Source organism: Ceratosolen solmsi, unplaced genomic scaffold (genome assembly GCF_000503995.2).
Source record: "Ceratosolen solmsi marchali unplaced genomic scaffold, CerSol_1.0 scaffold10, whole genome shotgun sequence".
Lineage (NCBI taxonomy): Eukaryota > Metazoa > Arthropoda > Insecta > Hymenoptera > Agaonidae > Ceratosolen > Ceratosolen solmsi.
The window spans coordinates 8,400,717-8,418,399 of record NW_011948412.1 but is presented as its reverse complement, the minus strand read 5'-3'; the positions used below and the strand labels follow the sequence as shown (position 1 = coordinate 8,418,399).

At 37.8% G+C, this 17,683-nt stretch overlaps 1 protein-coding gene across 1 annotated transcript in view; it reads left to right on the top strand.

The window, feature by feature from the left end:
• The first annotated feature begins 11,233 nt into the window (after positions 1-11,233).
• LOC105364673 (uncharacterized) overlaps positions 11,234-17,683 on the top strand; it is a 63,601-nt gene continuing 57,151 nt past the window's right edge. The window contains exon 1 of the mRNA XM_011502664.1: positions 11,234-11,291. The gene's annotated coding sequence lies outside the window, so the exon portion shown is untranslated. The remainder of the gene's footprint in view (positions 11,292-17,683) is intronic.

Here is a 17,683-nt window from a genome sequence, read left to right as displayed (position 1 = left end):
TATGATATCGTCATAGATAGTATGCTTTCGATATTTTCGAAAGAGCAGTAGTTTTTCATCAACGGTCAGCGCGCCCGCGCGCACACGTGCACACAGAGGCAGCGTGCATTGCTCAACCGCCTAACTAGAACACATTTATGTTCTTCAACAATGCTCGGTAACCATAAAAACATAAAAAAAAAAAAAAAAAAAAAAAAAACAATAAGAAAAAACAGCATCGTCAGCATCGGGTGCATTTACAGTGCTTCCAACCAAACAGACATACGCAACTCACCCTTTTCTTATTGATCCTAAAGAGGCCCGTTAGAACGATTTGCAGGGTTCGCACGACTTAGGAGAGCCGCGAGCAGTCGTGTCGGGCTCGCGAGGGGAACCGTACGGCAGGTATTGTCCACTCGACTCTCGCCACTCGTATAAATCAATCGGCAAAGTATCTGTCGCGAGTGCGCCCGCACGATGCTGCCGTCGTCTAACTGTTCCTACCAGCATCCGTCAGTGCTAACGCCAAAGTCCAGCTCGTCCGTGGACCCCGAGCTTAATCCTCGCCTTCGAATAAATATTAATACAAGCGATGCTCGCCCGTACCGATACGCACGCGATCTCGGATGTACCGTTTTACCACCGTCTATTTAGAGCTCCTACAACGCCTCGGGCATTATCACATTAAATGGCGATCTACGCTGCCAACATTCGAGAGGCTAAAAACGCCTTCCAATGCCGTCGTCCCTTACATCTTAATATTCTATTCGAGCGTGTATTTACCAGATGAACTCGATTGCCATTCATCGAGAAAATCGCTCCACTTTCCCGTTTTACCACGCTTCTCACCATTATGAACATCTTTCCGAATATTTTTATTCGTCTTCGTACGGACCCGTAATTACGAGTGTTCGTAGCGATGCTGCGACGCCGAGGACACCAACAAACCCTCATCGTTGGAGCTTTGGCAGTTGACTCGTGCACGTAAGCGATTTTTGCGCCGATTTTTCTCAATTGCCGAGATTTTCCTTATCCCATCGTACGCGAACCACGAAATTCAATTAAGACTATTAATTGAACAATCTAGACAGTGTAATTCTTATGTAGTTGCGAGTTTTCTCTGCTCTACATTGTGTTGTAAAATCTGGCGAGCCATAATCAACGTTATTGTTAAACTTAATAATTAAATTAAACGATCCAGTGCGTTGTTACGAGACGGCTAGCTTTTATTGAACAAGATTGGGCGATGGATTTGCTAAATTGCATTATTTCATAAAACTTCGTAGATGAGATATTCCTAATGTTAATATTAATCTTGTAACGTTAGCTTTGACGTGTGTAGAATGTAAATGCCATACCATCGTCATCGTCCTCGTCGCTGTTATCGTTATCGTTATCGTTATCATCATCATCATCATCATCATCATTATCATCATTATCATCATTAATCGTCATCGTCATGCATACGCAGACCATACGAAGCGAGAAAAAGAAAGCTGTACTCGAAACAGCCTGAATAACCTAAATACTCGTTCTTTTACTGTGAAAAATGTTTGAAATTCTTGTCGCTTCGTTTTTTGCTTCACGTCGACGTAAAGTGCGCGGTATTAATATAAGTTCGATATAATTTCATCACAAAGTCCGCGAATTACCTAGTTATTATTTTTAACATTTATTTCGCTGGAATTTATCGACATTACAGAAATAATAAAGTGGACGAAGTATCGGCGTTCGCTAAATAATCGTCTCCTTGTACGAAGCTGGGGCAATTACGTAAATTAATTTTATAGGCGAACGATAAGTTAATAATACGTCAGATCACGGCTACGAGGAGCACTACCGAATTTTTCGATTCAACTTCCACCGATGAAAATTTCGACGTTGGCATCGTTGCGTTGGCAAATGCCGTCGAAACGTTAAAGAATCTCGGCCTCCAGGTCCCGCTTACTCGCGCGTCACTCTATCTCTCTCTCTCTCTCTCTCTCTCTCTTTGCACCTTTACCCGCCCCGCGATTCGTCCACGACTACGTCCTCTCGCAGCCTGACATTGAAGAATAGATACGAGCTTCGGGTTTGCTCGGCAAGTGGGTCAGAGGCATGCACACCTCCAGCGTCGTATCGTCGATGAAAAAGACAGCGACATTGTACGGCCTCTTCGCGATTATGCATCGCCGGCGATTGCCGTCATCCCGAACTCGAGTGGCGAACAGTTAGGCATCGTCGGCGCGATGACCGATGGTCGCGCAGCAGGAAACCGAGAGCGCACGGCAACGTCGGACGCGCAGCATCGCGATTCTCTGGATTCGTTCGTGGCGTCGGGCGCGCGTCTCCGGGCGACGCGCCACGTAACGTTCTTCGTGATCCCGAACGGGACTGCGTTGGACGATTGACAAACTCAGCTCGCCTTGCGGCGAGTCACCTCGTCCTCGCGCCCCATTCGCTCGACTGGCTTCTGATTTAGCAGGAGACGAGGAGCGAAGGAAGAGCCGAGCCAAGACCGCCGATAATTGGCACTGTGGAATTCGGCGGGGGCAGTTAATCGAATGGAAGCTAATTGGGGTGGGGCGGGGAGGGGGGCATTTCACATTTTTCTACCATTGCACTGTTACGTTCGTTGAAATATGACCGCCCGCTGCTGTTGCCATATTAACGAACGATTTTTGCAAACTTCGGACCACTTTGATCCTGAGCGTGAAGGAAGAGGCATAATGATTTAAGTATCACGTTTCACCGGGAGTGTGCATACTTACGTGGATATTTAAAACTCGTAGCAGACCATTTAATAACTTAACAGCTCAAACTGTATTCATAATGATAATTAAATATTAATTCTTGCATTATTATTGTTATTAATTAATTTTTTTAGCTGCTAGCTGCTGTGTAATTTTAATGGCTTGGTTCTGTAATTCAATATTAAAAGTTTTTTAAGACTAATTGTAATTATTAATAATTACAAAGCTAACAACGAGATTTTTGAAATTTTGTAATCTAGATTTTTTAGTAAGTTAATTTATTCATAATAGTAGGTGCGGAGCATAATCGATAAATAATAAAAATTTATTAAATAGGATAAAAGAAAAAAGTGGAAGATTGTAATTAAAAATGATTCAGAGCCGATATTTGTAACAGAAGAAAGATTTTGTATTTTCATATATATGTTTTATACATATTTAAATATAAATTAATTTTCAATTATATATATATATATATATATATATATATATATATATATATATAATCATATCGCATATTCACCTATTCAATAAAATTGTAATAACGTTACTATATTCTATTTTAAAATACTTTGTGTGCGTGCGTGCGTGTGCGTGCGTGTGCGTGTGTGTGTGTGTGTGTGTGAGAGAGAGAGAGAGAGAGATAAAACATTTTTATAAATGACGCATCTATTTCAGATATTTCAATATTGAATTTTAACAATTTAATGTTGTATCTGTATCTGACTAGTTCGTAAAAAGAATAGTCAATTGCTTAACCAAAGTCAGCCAATTTATATTTTTCATCAATTTTACTTTTAATCTCGCGTATTTTTCATGAATTTTGAATATCTTTAATAGTCGTAGATTTAATTTATACACATCTTTTTGAAGAATTGCACTTATGTATCCATTGAAAAATCCCCGTGCATCACAAACCCATTGGCCGGTGATACATGCGCTTACAAAATTCAGGCGGAGCCGCCAATAATACAAGTACAATCCTATCGGCGATAATTGTAATTGCGACATAAAAATTTGCCGGCGAGTTGTAAAAATAGCTCGTATTATTTATATGGAATTTGAATAATGGCTGTTAATTATTCGTTCGTTTCGAAAGATCTCGCAACATTTAATTCCAACGAAATTTGCAATAATTGTAAGTATTTTCACTCTGCGCGTGTTTTTCACTAATTGCACTCAATTGAAACGGATGAAGCAGCCGTGTGGCGAGAAACGGGGCGATGATTCTGCCTTCGATCTCGATCTCTTCGACGCCCAAGAACCATCGCGTCGCTACCTCGCCATTGTCATCGGAATGCCAGGCGTCATAAGCAGCGAAGCCCTGGAAAATTATCGTCGCCCGCCCCTACCACTGCCATCGATCTCGACGATTTAGCGCTTGAGATTAATGCCGGATAATTGCCATCTACCCGCCAACACGCACGCACGCACCTCGGCATGTAGCGGAACTTGGTCGTTTGGAAAGGAGCTAAGAGCGATTGCGATGCGCGAAAGTCGCTGCTCGCACGCACGCGTGGCCAATCATTAGCCGAGAATTTGCCATGGACCGGCAGCGCGCTAAACCAACAAAGCCGTAAAGAAGCGCCTCTTGCGTTATTATCTCGCTGTTCGCACATTATGCACTCTAGTTAATTTGCGCTTCGAATGGAGGATTTGAGAAGTGGGATGTGGCGGTGTGACGAGGGTTGGGCGGGGGCGTGGGCGGGGGCGGGGAGGGAGCTAGCGATTCGACGAGTGGTAGAGTTGACGACGCGCGTCTGGGTGCTTAGGAACGATAATCGATGAAGGCAATAGCAGTGGTTAGTTAAAATTCTTTTCTATTTCTATTCGGCCGGTCATTTATACTTATAAAAGGGACCCGAATACGCAGCTATTGAACATTAAAAAAAATTCTGTTCATCGTACTTAACGACAATATGTAATCAATAAACGTCCGTGTAATTGACTATTGTACAATTAACGATCGAAGCGCGATTAATTCTCGCGTCCGTGCTCGTTAGAAACGGAACAAGACATAATAATGTGCCATAATAACCGGTGGAAGCAAAGCGGCATTTAGCCTGGCCTTTTGCGCTTTTCCGTTATCATTTTTCGTTTTCATCGGGGACCCTGTTCTTCCACCACGTTCGCAACGTTCACTCGTTCACTCAGACAAGCCGATGCATCGTAAAAATTTATCGTAAAATCCCTCGCTCCTTCCCAACGACTTGTCCCATATTTTACAGTTATCTACGGGCGCAGCAAGGACACGAGGTCGCTCCTTCCTTGCTAATTTTTTGTGCGTAATACCCACCTTATCGGACGCGGCTCTGTGTCATATCCGCGGACCGTCATACCGATCTCTTTCTCCCCCGTCCATAATGTGCGGGTCTTTATCGCGATAGTTATAGTCCTGAACATCGTAGGCGTGCATGCACGTGGCCTTGGCTTTTACGCCTCATTCCTGAGAATGCCCAGCCTTGTAAACGCCGTCAAATTCGCACACCTTGTAAACGCCGTTAAATAGGCGCAGTTCGTTCCGAAGAGCGAGTAGGCCCTATTTACGCTACACGAGCTTCGTCGAGTATGTCGGGGGATTCCGACGACGCTTAAGCTCGACCTTAGTGGGAACTATTTGGAAAAGATTACAATGTCCGTTGAGTCTTGGAGGAGAAAAATACGGGGCTGCAGTTCGCTGGGTACTTACGCTTGTCGTAATTAGGTTGCAAATGGCTTAATGACGGGCAAAGAATTAAAATTCTCGAGGAGCCGGTGTTAAACGACGCATTACAATTTATCATGTAAATGCATAATCAACGTTATGAAACTTTGCATGCCACTCGTTAATAGGAAAATCATTGATAATTAGTCATGAGTTTGCTTATAAATTTTATCTAACTGTTAGCGAGACAAAGACTTTTATACTTGATTAATTGGTCAATTGTTATAGAGATTTTTCAAAGATCGTTACGAGCAATCTTGTACGATTGCTGTAATTCAGACATTATTTGACGAATTTTATATTTGTCTAGCAAGTTTTATCTTCTCACATATACAATTCTTCATTAGCCGATGTAATACATTTTGCAATCGATTATTTACAATTAATTGACATTTGATGAAGTGTATGAAATGGCTTTTGGAAATTAAAATTTATGGAACAATATAACGATTTCTCTTACAATATTATAATTAAGATATAACTTTGTGATTTATATTTGAACGTTTTCCACGTAAAATAGAACGAGAATGAATTTTTTGCGTTCAACAATTTCGAGCCATAAAAATTTCATAAATTGGCGTAATTAATCGTTATTATTGCAATAACGTTTATTATTGCCGTTGCGAATATTTTAATTCTAGCCAAAGAATTCGTTGCATCGGAATAATATAGCATTGTCAATTTTTCGTAAGAAAATTGAGAAAAATTGATGCATTATAATTCGAGGATATTGTATACATATTAAGTAGAAATTACAACGAGATAACAATTAAATAAATAATTATCTCTAATCTGTCGGTTGTATTATTTGGACGGGAGGTTTCAGAAAAATCATTAAAAAAAAAAAAAAAAAAAAAAAAAAAAAAAAAAAAAAAAAATAAAGTGTCAAGATAAAAGATAATCTACAATTAAGATAAATTTTATAAAGAAATTATTGACTCGAGCGAGCAAGGTCGTGGATTAGAAGTAATACTGTTTTAGCTGTGTTTATAATTATCTCGACCGAGCGGTTTCTTCGTTTCGCGAGGCAAGCCAAGCCGCCAACTGAATCAGCGCTATCACGAAATGCGTCTATTAATTATCGGATGGGCTCTTTTCGCCGATATAAGCACATAAAGGAAATTAATCGATTGGACGTAGTCAGTGAAGTTATAGTTGTGCGCCTATACCATTTCATTCCGGATAAATTAACGATCGACAATATTATTATATACGCGTGTGGCCTTCGTACGAACGCACTTTATCGTTCGGATTATAAAAAAAAAAAAAATAAATAAAATAAAAAAAAGAAAAAGAAAGAAAGAAAGAAAGAAAAAGAAGAGAAAAGAAAATCGTTTGCTTTATAACGAGAGGCTCGAGTATAAAAGTGAGGCAAGTTTTAATTAGCCGCGTGCCTACAAACAATTCACATTTGTTTGTACGACAGGTGCGCGTCTCGCCACCTTTCGACGTCAAAATGATTTGTCAAAAAATCTCTCTCTCTCTCTCTCTCTCTCTCTCTGTCTCTCTCGGATTCCCAACGTGGCTCTAACGTGATAAAACCTTTGCCAATTTCTCGCTCAATTGGCACATGGTCGACAATGGCGAGTCATTTAATGCATTCCCATCGTGAAAGCTAATTACGAGGCGGGCAAGGTAAAAGCGCTTAGCGCGAAACCATAACGTCCGAAGCGTCGAAACAATGCCGAGTCATCGATGAGACCAATACTTAAGAACGATGAGAGAGGAAGACTCGAGATCTCCCACTGGAAATATAGCCGATCGACCGTCGTGTGGTGTGCTGTGGCGTTGCGATGGCGGGATGGAGGAGAAGGAGAATGATGACAATGGTAGAGCAAGAGATAGAAAGGCATTGACCCCCTTGGCTCGTAATAAATTGTCCACGATGGCCGGAAGATGGTCGAATATCTCGTCGGTGATTTTCGAGGCTTTTACCAGCGACTTATTACAATACGAGCGGATGCACTGCCTTGCGAGACCAAAGCTAAATATTACGTAACGCGGATAATTATTTGGACTGTCGATTGTATTTAAAAGTTGGATTTCTATACCGATTGTTGTGCAATACAATGAAAATGTCAGTTAACGAAGCTTTTTTATGTTTGCCTGTGTTGGTTAAAATAGCCGAGTAATTGTAATACACGAGAAGAGATAATGTAATCGAGGATATTCAAATCAATTATCATCCGATGCTTCAAATTTTAATAATCATAGCTCAAGTTCGCCTTCTTGAAATAAGGAAAATAATTTTTTCGCTGTGTAGCCGAGCTTCTTCTCAACCAGCTTATTTAGTTGTACAAATTTCTAATCATTGCAATGATGTATATTATTATAACTATATATCCTTACTTTATTATATACAAGTATAAAAAGTAATATTGTTACGATAACGAAACGAATGGAAATTATTTGACTCATTCATTTTTTTTTTTTTTTTTTTTTTTTTTTTTTTTTTTATTACGTTCAATTTGCCAAAACTACGCACTCTTAATTTTATATCTTTAAATCTTACGAAATTAAACGTGCTGGTAATATTCTTAATTTTTTAACATTCTATTAGTTATTTGACTCGAGGGGCATGTATATATTTCTTAATGATGCGATAATTTTATCCGAATCCAGTCGAATTCCAAACTTCGCGTTAAGTGAAAACTTAATTAAATATATAAGCGAATTAAGTATGCTATATTCGCGAAAAAATTATATAAATTTACGATCGTTGCTAATGTTCATAGCGTGAAATATTTAAGTGTAAGGAAAATTTCGAGTATTATTTCATCTTTTATATTGAAACATAGAATTATTACAATCAGTGAAATTAGTTATTCCATTAAATTCCGCACACATACTGTAAGAATACATGGAATGTAATTTACAAATAATTACTATTATAATTTAATAATATCATGAAAAAATTTCAAGCAAATAAAGCATATTGTTACTATTATATTAATTGGTTGTGATAAATGGTATTTTAAAAAAATTGTAAAAAAAATTCTTTTTCAAAATGAATAAGTAATTAAGAATAAATTAGATTCATTGTTACGAAAAAAAAAAAAAGAAAAAAAGTGTGCCGTCTTATTTACATATCTGCTCAATTAAAATTGTTATTTAAAAATTTAATTACAACAAAATATTTATTAAAGGCCTTTATTAAAGTTTGCTTTAAGTAACGAATTTCAATAGCTAATAGAAAAAAAAAATCAATATTTATTTAAGATAATTAAACCATTAATGGCTTTATAGAATTACAATTAAGCTCCGTAATTAAATGTATTTTAACGTTATACGGGCAATATGAATTTTTTACAATATCGTTCTTCATCAAAGCAATTTCAAATCCTTGAAATCGATCTATCCTCCTCGATATACGCGAAAATCCATCGTCCATTACCAATGAGAATTATTTTTCTTTGCTTAAAATAGTGCTGGTTGGTGTCGGAACTTTTCCAAACACCTTTCTGTAATTTCGTCGAAAGCAGTTTCACAAAGGGAAAACATTGCCGATTACTTGGTGCATTTGTGCGATGGTTGGGACGGCGTGGGGGAGGGAGAGGAGGGTAACTTGTTTCTCATCCTATATTTTATCCCCTACGCATAGCTTTTAAAGATGCATAAGCAACTGGTTCTGTGTCAACTTGGATTTGGCTCTTACACTACGGTTAAAAGAGTTATTAATTTTAATTCTATACAAGAGTTTCGAATGCACAAAGGAGAAAGAAATTGAAGAGACAAAATCCTTCTATTATAGCTGACAACGACTAACCGTTCGCAATTGTTGCACATTCGCGAATAGTTCTATTGTTTTCAATTGACTGTTGGTGACGTAGAAGGGAACGAATGCACGAAGATGTAAAAATGTTTGATCCTTATGTTTATTAAACATAAAAGATTGCCAATTCTCGTGCATTATTGATGGAAATCTTGTGTTCTCCAAAGATTATAATATTTTCATTTTGCAAATGAAATGTGACGCCAGTTTCCAACGATTAGAGATAAATTTTTATTTGCTTACAATATTCTAAGCGTATTGTCTTAAAAATGTCAATATTAATAGGGTTTTTTTCTTTTCTTTTTTTTTTTTCCTTGTCAGAAAGGATAAGTAAAACGTTTTTTTACAGTTTACGAAGACGGTATTATTAGAGTTAATTTAAGTGTTTGAATACTTGTATCGGTTATATTCTAAACTGCTCGACATAATATCAAAATGTTACCTTTTCATTTAATGTACATATATTAACAATATACGTTGAAATTGATAAGCATCGGTAAAGTATTTGAACTTAAATTTGTCCTATTTATCCTCCTTATATTTGATAACATTGGGCGTAAAAATTGTGTTTGTACAACTATTCGTCTTATGTTGTAGATACGCATAACTTTAAACATTTTTTAAACACACTTTGGCTACGAATCATAAAATAACATGTTTGATAAAGAAAAAAAATAAAAATAAAAAATAAATTAAAATCAGTCGTTTCATTGTTCAAAGTTCATATTTCTTACAACGCATTTGAAACAATTAATCTTTGTAATCTTTGTACAAATAATCCATGCCTATATATTACCGAAATTATAGTAAGAAATTAATTATAGTAACACTAATTCCTGTAAACATGTAACCTAGAAAGCAAAGATTGTGATTTTTTTTTTCTCTTTTTTTTTGTTCGTCTTCGTCGTCGTCGTCGTCGTCGTCGTCGTCGTTGTTGTTGTTGTTGTGGTCCTCGTCGCCGTCGATGTTATTTTAAATTAAAAGCATCGCGATTGAAAAGCAAATGAGAATGAAAGACTGAATGAGAAATAAGACGGTTGTGAGTTGTTTAGTCTCAGTACGCTTCGATTTCAATATCCTATCGCACATCAAAGCGTAAACAAACTGTGAGGCAAAGAAAAAGTGACGTATCGCGGCTAAGACAGAGCAAAAAATACATTACAAGCGCTGCCGGCTATTCGCTCGCTGCGGTGCGCAACGCTCTCCCGAACATGCATCTCCCGATAAAGCATGGAAATCGTCTTACCCGGAGGAGATACTCAGAACGCGAGCGCTTCCGGGTGTGCTCACGGCCGAGTGAAATTGGCCAGGAGGTTATCTCCGCGGACGCTTTGCCCAGGGTGCTGCTTGTACGTCGAATTCACGCCGTGGTTGAGCCCCGGCTGGCTTGTAGGTTTCCCAACGATCGACGAGGCCTCGATTATCCCGGGCTATCGAGCGTGGAATTTAGCTTTTGTGCGAGTGGCCAAGGTGGATAGATCGACCGAAGGCGGAACAATTGTGATTCGAAGTTTTGCCTCACCGAGTGCTCGCGCGTACACCTGCCTCAGTGCGTAAAGCGCGCGCTTGCGCAATATTTGCGAAACCGTGAAAGTAAGCTTAATAATGCTTTGCCCGTAACGGCGTCTTCTTTTTTCAAGAAGCGCGCAAAAAGTTTCGCAGAATGTTTATTGCCAAGAGTTGAGCGAAAGTTCTTGCGCCGCTCACGCATGCGGTTAAGTCTTTTATAAAATCAAGCACTCGCGGTCGCTCGATGTCTTATTAAATTGAGCGAAGGTACATGAAAGGCTTTTCCTCCTCGGTATTTAAATATATTACAAGAAGTATGAGAAATTGTAATGTCAGCTCATACTAATCGAAGAAGAATTCCCATAATTCTTTTAAATCTCTCGATTGTTTAATTATGAGTAGGGTATAAAAGTTTCAATCTCCCTCTCTCTCTCTCTCTCTCTCGTCTACAACTACATTATACCTATTAATCATAAGCCTAATGTAATCCTTCCAGTACGATTATTATTAAATAAGTAATATACTTTTCCGTTTCAGGTAAGCTCGGCAATAATAGATGCTATTGTGATGTAATAATAGCTCGAATTTTATATTCGTAAGTAGAAATAACGTTTACTTAAAATTCTATTAACTCATTTAAATTGTAAAGTTTCATTATTTTTTTCAATAATTATTTCAAGAAATTTTTATTATTAATTTTGTTAAATATTCTTTTTACTAGAATGGTAAGCTATTTTTTTTTTTTTTTTTTTATTTCATTTATCACTTTATAGCCAATAAACTGTATGTTTATACTGTGTGTTTAAAGCCAATAAACTGTATATCGTGGATTAATTTTTAAGAGGAGTGTGATCTTAAAAAATTTATGCTTTTGACATGTTATTGAATTTTTAATATGAATTATTCACTATAACTTGAGGTATTATATTCATCAAAATTAATCTGACGAAGCTGAAAATGGAAAAACTCGACACGATTCATACTTTTCCCAGTTGTGATTAATAATCAGCAAATTAAGTATAAATAGTTTAAATAGCCATTTGTTGCAATTAAAATAATGCTTGAAAGCTGAAACGGAATTTTATAATCGATTGAAATTTTAATCTCATTACTTTTTGTGCAAATATAGGCAATTCATTAATCAAGCTTCTCGAATTTAAGAAACAACTTGTTAGCTAATTAGCTAATTATGTACATTAAAATGTATGATCCTTCGCCTGGAATCTTTTCATCGTTTTTGCTTAGCATCGATACGAGTTAAAAACTTTTCACTACGAATTTCATTGCTATTTATCGCCGTTTCCTACTTTCCTCGTTAAGCTAAGAATATCTGAAGATACTGTTCTCACGTGGCCTTTAATAGGAAAATTAATATTTGTTAACAATGTTCCAAAACAATGATCCAACCAATCAACTTCCTATTTCGACATCCATATCAAAGTCCGAAAACTAACGACGAAAAAAGAAGAAAACACACTAATAAATCAAGAGAATAACAAGACATATGTACATCCGAGGAATATTAGCGGCACTAGTGATGCTCTGCGTCTTAGGTCGTTGGCCTAAATATTAAAGTGAAAGAAAAGAAAGATACAATTTGAGAAAAATTACGCGTTTAAAAGAGTTAATAAACAGTCATACCGAAAACCGCTATTTCATATTGAACATTTGCATAAGAAAGAAGTTTAATTTTAAAATCGCGTACCTTTTATAAATCTGCCATCTACATAAAAAAATATCCTCACTCGTGGTAGATTAACGAGCCATTTACAAAGATTTAAGGAAAAGGTAAGGTCCATGTAAGATTCGAAGCGTAATCCTCGCGTAAACGGTCACTTAACTTTTAGTCTCGTCAGCCATGTGGCGGGAGAGACTTTCAAAAATCCAGGAACGTCAAGTTCCTTCTCCCTTTTTACCCGCATAGTCGCGTTGACCCGTTGGCAGATTCTCGTCCGGTTCTGGGGCGACCTAACGAGGATCGAGCGCGAGAATCTATCGCCACTCCTCGTCTTCCTTGTCTCCGTTCTCTTGGCCGACTCTCTCGCTCCGTATAAGAGGCTGCTTAAGCCAGGGGATTTTCGGCGCTCGCCCGTGGTAAAAGGCTTCGGAGATAGGTAGGAACAGAGCGTGGAAAAGTTCGAGTTGTTTTTCATTGAAGTGTGGCGAGTCATCGGTATAATTCAGTTTTATGCTATCCCGAACGCGGCGTCGACGTCAATAGCAAGCCTTTTCTCTCTCTCTCTCTCTCTCTCTCTCTCTCTCTCTCTCTCTCTCTCTCACTTATAAAAGCACTTTGTTTGGACTGTTAGTTGCAATGCTACAATTTTATTCTGTTCCGCTGTTATCGCGATTTTGAGAGACAGAGACAGAGACAGAGAGAGAAAGAGAAAGAGAGAGATAGAGAGAGAGAGAGAGAGAGAGAGAGAAAATGAGCCCAGTCAACACTCCGCTCATAAAAGGCATATAAACTGGATTCTTGAATACCCCTAAAGGCCATAAGGAATTTCTATGGGTAAGCAAAAACTCCGAGGAAAGCGATCGTCGATATAAACTTGTTTTCGTTCGCTGTGTGATTTTTTGGAACTGCCGGGTGGCACACTCGACGTCATTTCAATTCCCTGCACTCCATGGGCTTTTGTGATTGCATCTCGGTTTTAGACTCGTTAACTTTTAACTTTCGAGCCGTTTGACGTGAGCTTCGCGTCTAATGCCGCGTGTAAGACGCACGTGTAATTCCTTCTACTCTTTGGCGTTGATGGACCGTGACGTATTGTTTGAACACGGAAGAATGTGCGAAAGAACGCGCGCGAAAGTATGTCAAATTGGTTAAACGAATTAGCAGAGGCGTAGTGTGTAATTCAATAGTTTGAATTTTGCGCTAATTGACATAAAATTTAATTGTAATTGTAAGCTAATTGTAAGCTTCCAAATAATCTTTGGCAAAAACTTACTCTCGTCAAGATTCATTCTTTATCTTCTCTCTCTCTCTCTCTCTCTCTTTGTCGAATACAAGTAGATACTCCAGTGGTTGCGGGTGAATTCTGTTCATCGTCTCGTTGACACCTACGATATTCAAAGACATTCCTCGTCATCGCGGTCAAGACGAAAGAGAATCTTCGGCACATCGGAACATGCAAAGCCCCGTTAATCGATCTGGCATGAAGCAGCGGCTAGTGGCTTGCAAGATTCTTCAGATTAATCCCGAGCGGACGTGAGCATCGCGAGTGAAACAATAACGCTAATTAACTGACCGACAAAAGCTTCGTAAAAGAGAGAGAGAGAGAGAGAGAGAGAGAGAGAGAGAGAGAGAGTACATTGATACCGGAGGCGCGTGCAATGAGCGTGGGCAGTAGTCATTTAGAAATCGATGGGAGATGAATTTTCGCAGGGGCTCGATTCCGGGATTGTAGGCTCACGTTTTTCCTCACCAGTCAGTGTATTTACGCGCGAACCAAGTGGCTTGATTTACCTGCGTAACGGGGGAGGGGAGGAGGTCGCTTGATTGTCGTGACGGTGACGCGGAACCAACATCGGCGCTCGGCGTTCGTTCGATACGCGAGCGCAACATTAGCTATTTCGTTATAAAAAAGCGTCGCCAAAGACTTAATCATGAAAATAGGAAAAACCGTTTGAAGGTGCGAGCGTATACGGAACGAGTTTTAATGACTAAGCGTGGACATTGGGAGCCAACGATACCAAAAGATAGAAAGAGACCCATTTTCTAATAACGTCTGCTTATTGATTGCTTCATTATGTGAGAATACTTTAAAGGAGACACGAAGCGACAGTAATAACATTTTCGTATATCTTCTGTTTGTTTTAAGAGCACCTTTTTCAATTGTTGCAACAAAAAAGTATTATCGGCTCTGGAGACGATGGGTGGAGGGGGGAGGGGCGATGTAAAAATGCAATCAGGTCGCGGTACAGCGAACGTGCAGTCCTCGATCGTGCGCGCGTGCATTGTAAATGCGACCATATGTTTCTTCCGTTGATTTTCAATGTCGAGAGGAGACTAAATGGGACCGGGATTTTTCGATACATTGGCCCAGCCTCGATAATAGCAATGTCGACGCGTAAAATCGTACGTATCTGCATTATCATCGCGTTTTCACTTTGCTCTGAATTTCCGGCTCGTAATTAACGAGGCGTTGTTGTTTTTTAATTTTATTTTATAATTTAGAAAGAGAAATCCAGTGCAGAGTTAATTTTTATGTTAAGCGATTTCAAAATCATTCTTATTAAAAGTTACTTTCACCAATAGCGTTTTTCGTTCGGCTCTACATGAAATAGCATTGCCTATAGTTTATAGGGTGACCATTTACCTCGAAATTTTTATCATACTTGGCATAAAGTATTGAAAATTCCATTTAGATGTTTAGTTTTACCTTTGCAACGAAATACGATAACAATTTACTTCTACGATCTACTTTAACTAGCATCATTATTCTATACTATCGTGTTGGCGAAATTTTTAAAATACTATTTAATTTAACTGGCCAGTTTCCTAAATCATGTAATTATAAATAATGACGTATTTATAGAAAAATATATATTACATAAATTCGATTACACAATTATATCAGCATTAGATAATACGAAACGAAAACAAAAAAAAACAAAAAACAAAAGAAAACAAATAAACAAACAAACAAACAAAAAAAACAAAACAAAACAAAAACAAAAACAAAAACAAAAATTAAATACTCTCGGACCGAAAAAAAATAATAATCCTAATCCAAAATTCTTTTAATAAACAGATTTAATGATTATAGCATGGTAAATGTCATTTATTGCTCGTAGTCTAGATTAATTAGTCTCGACAGTAAGTATAAATAATAACAGCTTGATGAAAATTGAAAATACAACTAATCTTTAATTTCTACAATAATTATCATCGTTTTTGCTCTATGCGAGGGAATGAGAAGTATAAGTAAAGTGCAGATGAAAATATGCGAAATAAATGCTTGATCGATAAATGTAAAAGTATCTCCATAGGAGTTTTATTGAAAATTTTTTATACTAACGACGAAGAAAAGTCTTTGGAAGAAAGAATTGTACCACGTCCGTCGTAATAACTCATTGCATCGTCTAATTATAATCTAATAGTAAGTTTACTTTAGAAAAGGAGTTGGTGTCCGTTGTCGAGTTGCGCTTGTCGCCTGGTCATAAGAGGAAACTGCGAGGAAAACACAAAAAGCACGCAACTCGGAAAATCGAAAGATCGTCGCTCGAGCGGCGAAACTTCATTGAAATTAGACGCATGTATAGTTGACCGGATATTGTGAGTAACCTCGGACGCGCCCACCTCAGCCGGACGAAAAAATCATCCGAGCCGATGTGACGTTCGTTCACGTATTCCAGGAGTGAAACACTTGGCAAGGAAGAAACGGCGGGCGGCAGACAGGGGAAAAGGAATATGCGAATTCGCACATTTACAAGGCGCCAAAGCATTGCGTGATCACGCAGACGAGAGAATGTGAAATACATGAAATACAGCATGAGATCGATCGAGCGTTGGCTATGGAACGATCGATCAAGCCTGCTTGCGCAATCTTCCCGTCTCCACAATTCTAACTGCTTCTCTCGTATTGTTGTCCAATGCTGTTTATACTTTTTATGAAGGAAATTACGGAGATAAACAGTCCGGTTCGGAGTTACTTGTGTGTACGCTCCGTCGGAATTAGGAAAATACAGACGTTTTATTTTTCAAATCCGCCTTTTCGCCAATTATGATAAAGCACTGTCTCATCTTCTCTCTGTCACGGCAAAAATTTACGTTTTCTGTTCAAATTTTTTGTTTAAATAAAAGATCAAAATAATAGACTTGTCCGAGCTCGGGATTTTCATTCGCCGATTGTATTGATGAATGCTAATAGCATTAGAAGAGTATTCAACTGGGAATGAAAATGGAAAAATGGATTGATTAGGATGATACCGATGGTATGCTAAACAGGTAAATGGAATGAAAATTTGTCGTTGTTTGATTTACTTCATATTTTACGGATACGAACAAATTAATAAGTCCATGTTACAATTTAAATACATTAAGTTTTTTAAGTAAGTATTAATTAAAATTTAATTTCCAGCAAATTAATCTTCCTGATTGAATGACACTCGTCCGTTATATTATCTATAGAAAATTTTCTTGTTTGATATTTAATATATAAGAAGCTATTTTACATCGGCAAAATCATTTACATAGAATTTTTTTACATTCAATTTGCATATAGAATAGTGAATTTGAAATTAATGATAAGTTTACGTATGGCCATTTTCTTTTGAACGACTTTATTTTAAAAAGAATATAATCGTTGAACGACATTTCGAAAGTACCGTTATTACCGAGCATTATTAATCAATCTTAAGATACATGTTGCTTTTTTTTTTTTGTTAAGACTTTTTCTCCTTGCAATGTACTTGATGTTTTTAAACTGTAGCTTTTATCTCTCTATCGAGCTGAAATCTAAAAGAAAGTACGTATTAATGGCATTGTTAAAGCATTTGCAATGTACATGTAGCAAATAAATAAAAACAAATTAGCGATAAGAGAGATTATCTTTATATAATCAATTGAGACGGGCCACGCAAATTTCAATCGTCGAACATACATAAAAACATATACATTAAATATTATCAATGTATTTGATTACCCACCCTACCCTGCCATATGCAGAGCGAAGATTTACGTCATTTGAATTTGAAAAGACGTGTGCCTGCGAACCTGAGACTACCCACGTGAATATCACTTCCGCGTGTACGTTGCAATTAAAAAGCGGCAAACCGACAAGAGTATTGAATCCCTTAGACCACCGAGCTTCACAAATCCTTCCCATGTATTACTAGTCAAAGCTTAATCATTTATCCACTTAAGTGACAACTTAAGTTTCGTTGTTTTCATTTCACTGAAAAAGGGCTCAATGCGTCAATACGTCGTACCGTAAACGATAATAAACATAAGCCAATAAATTTTGTTTATCCAAATCTCAT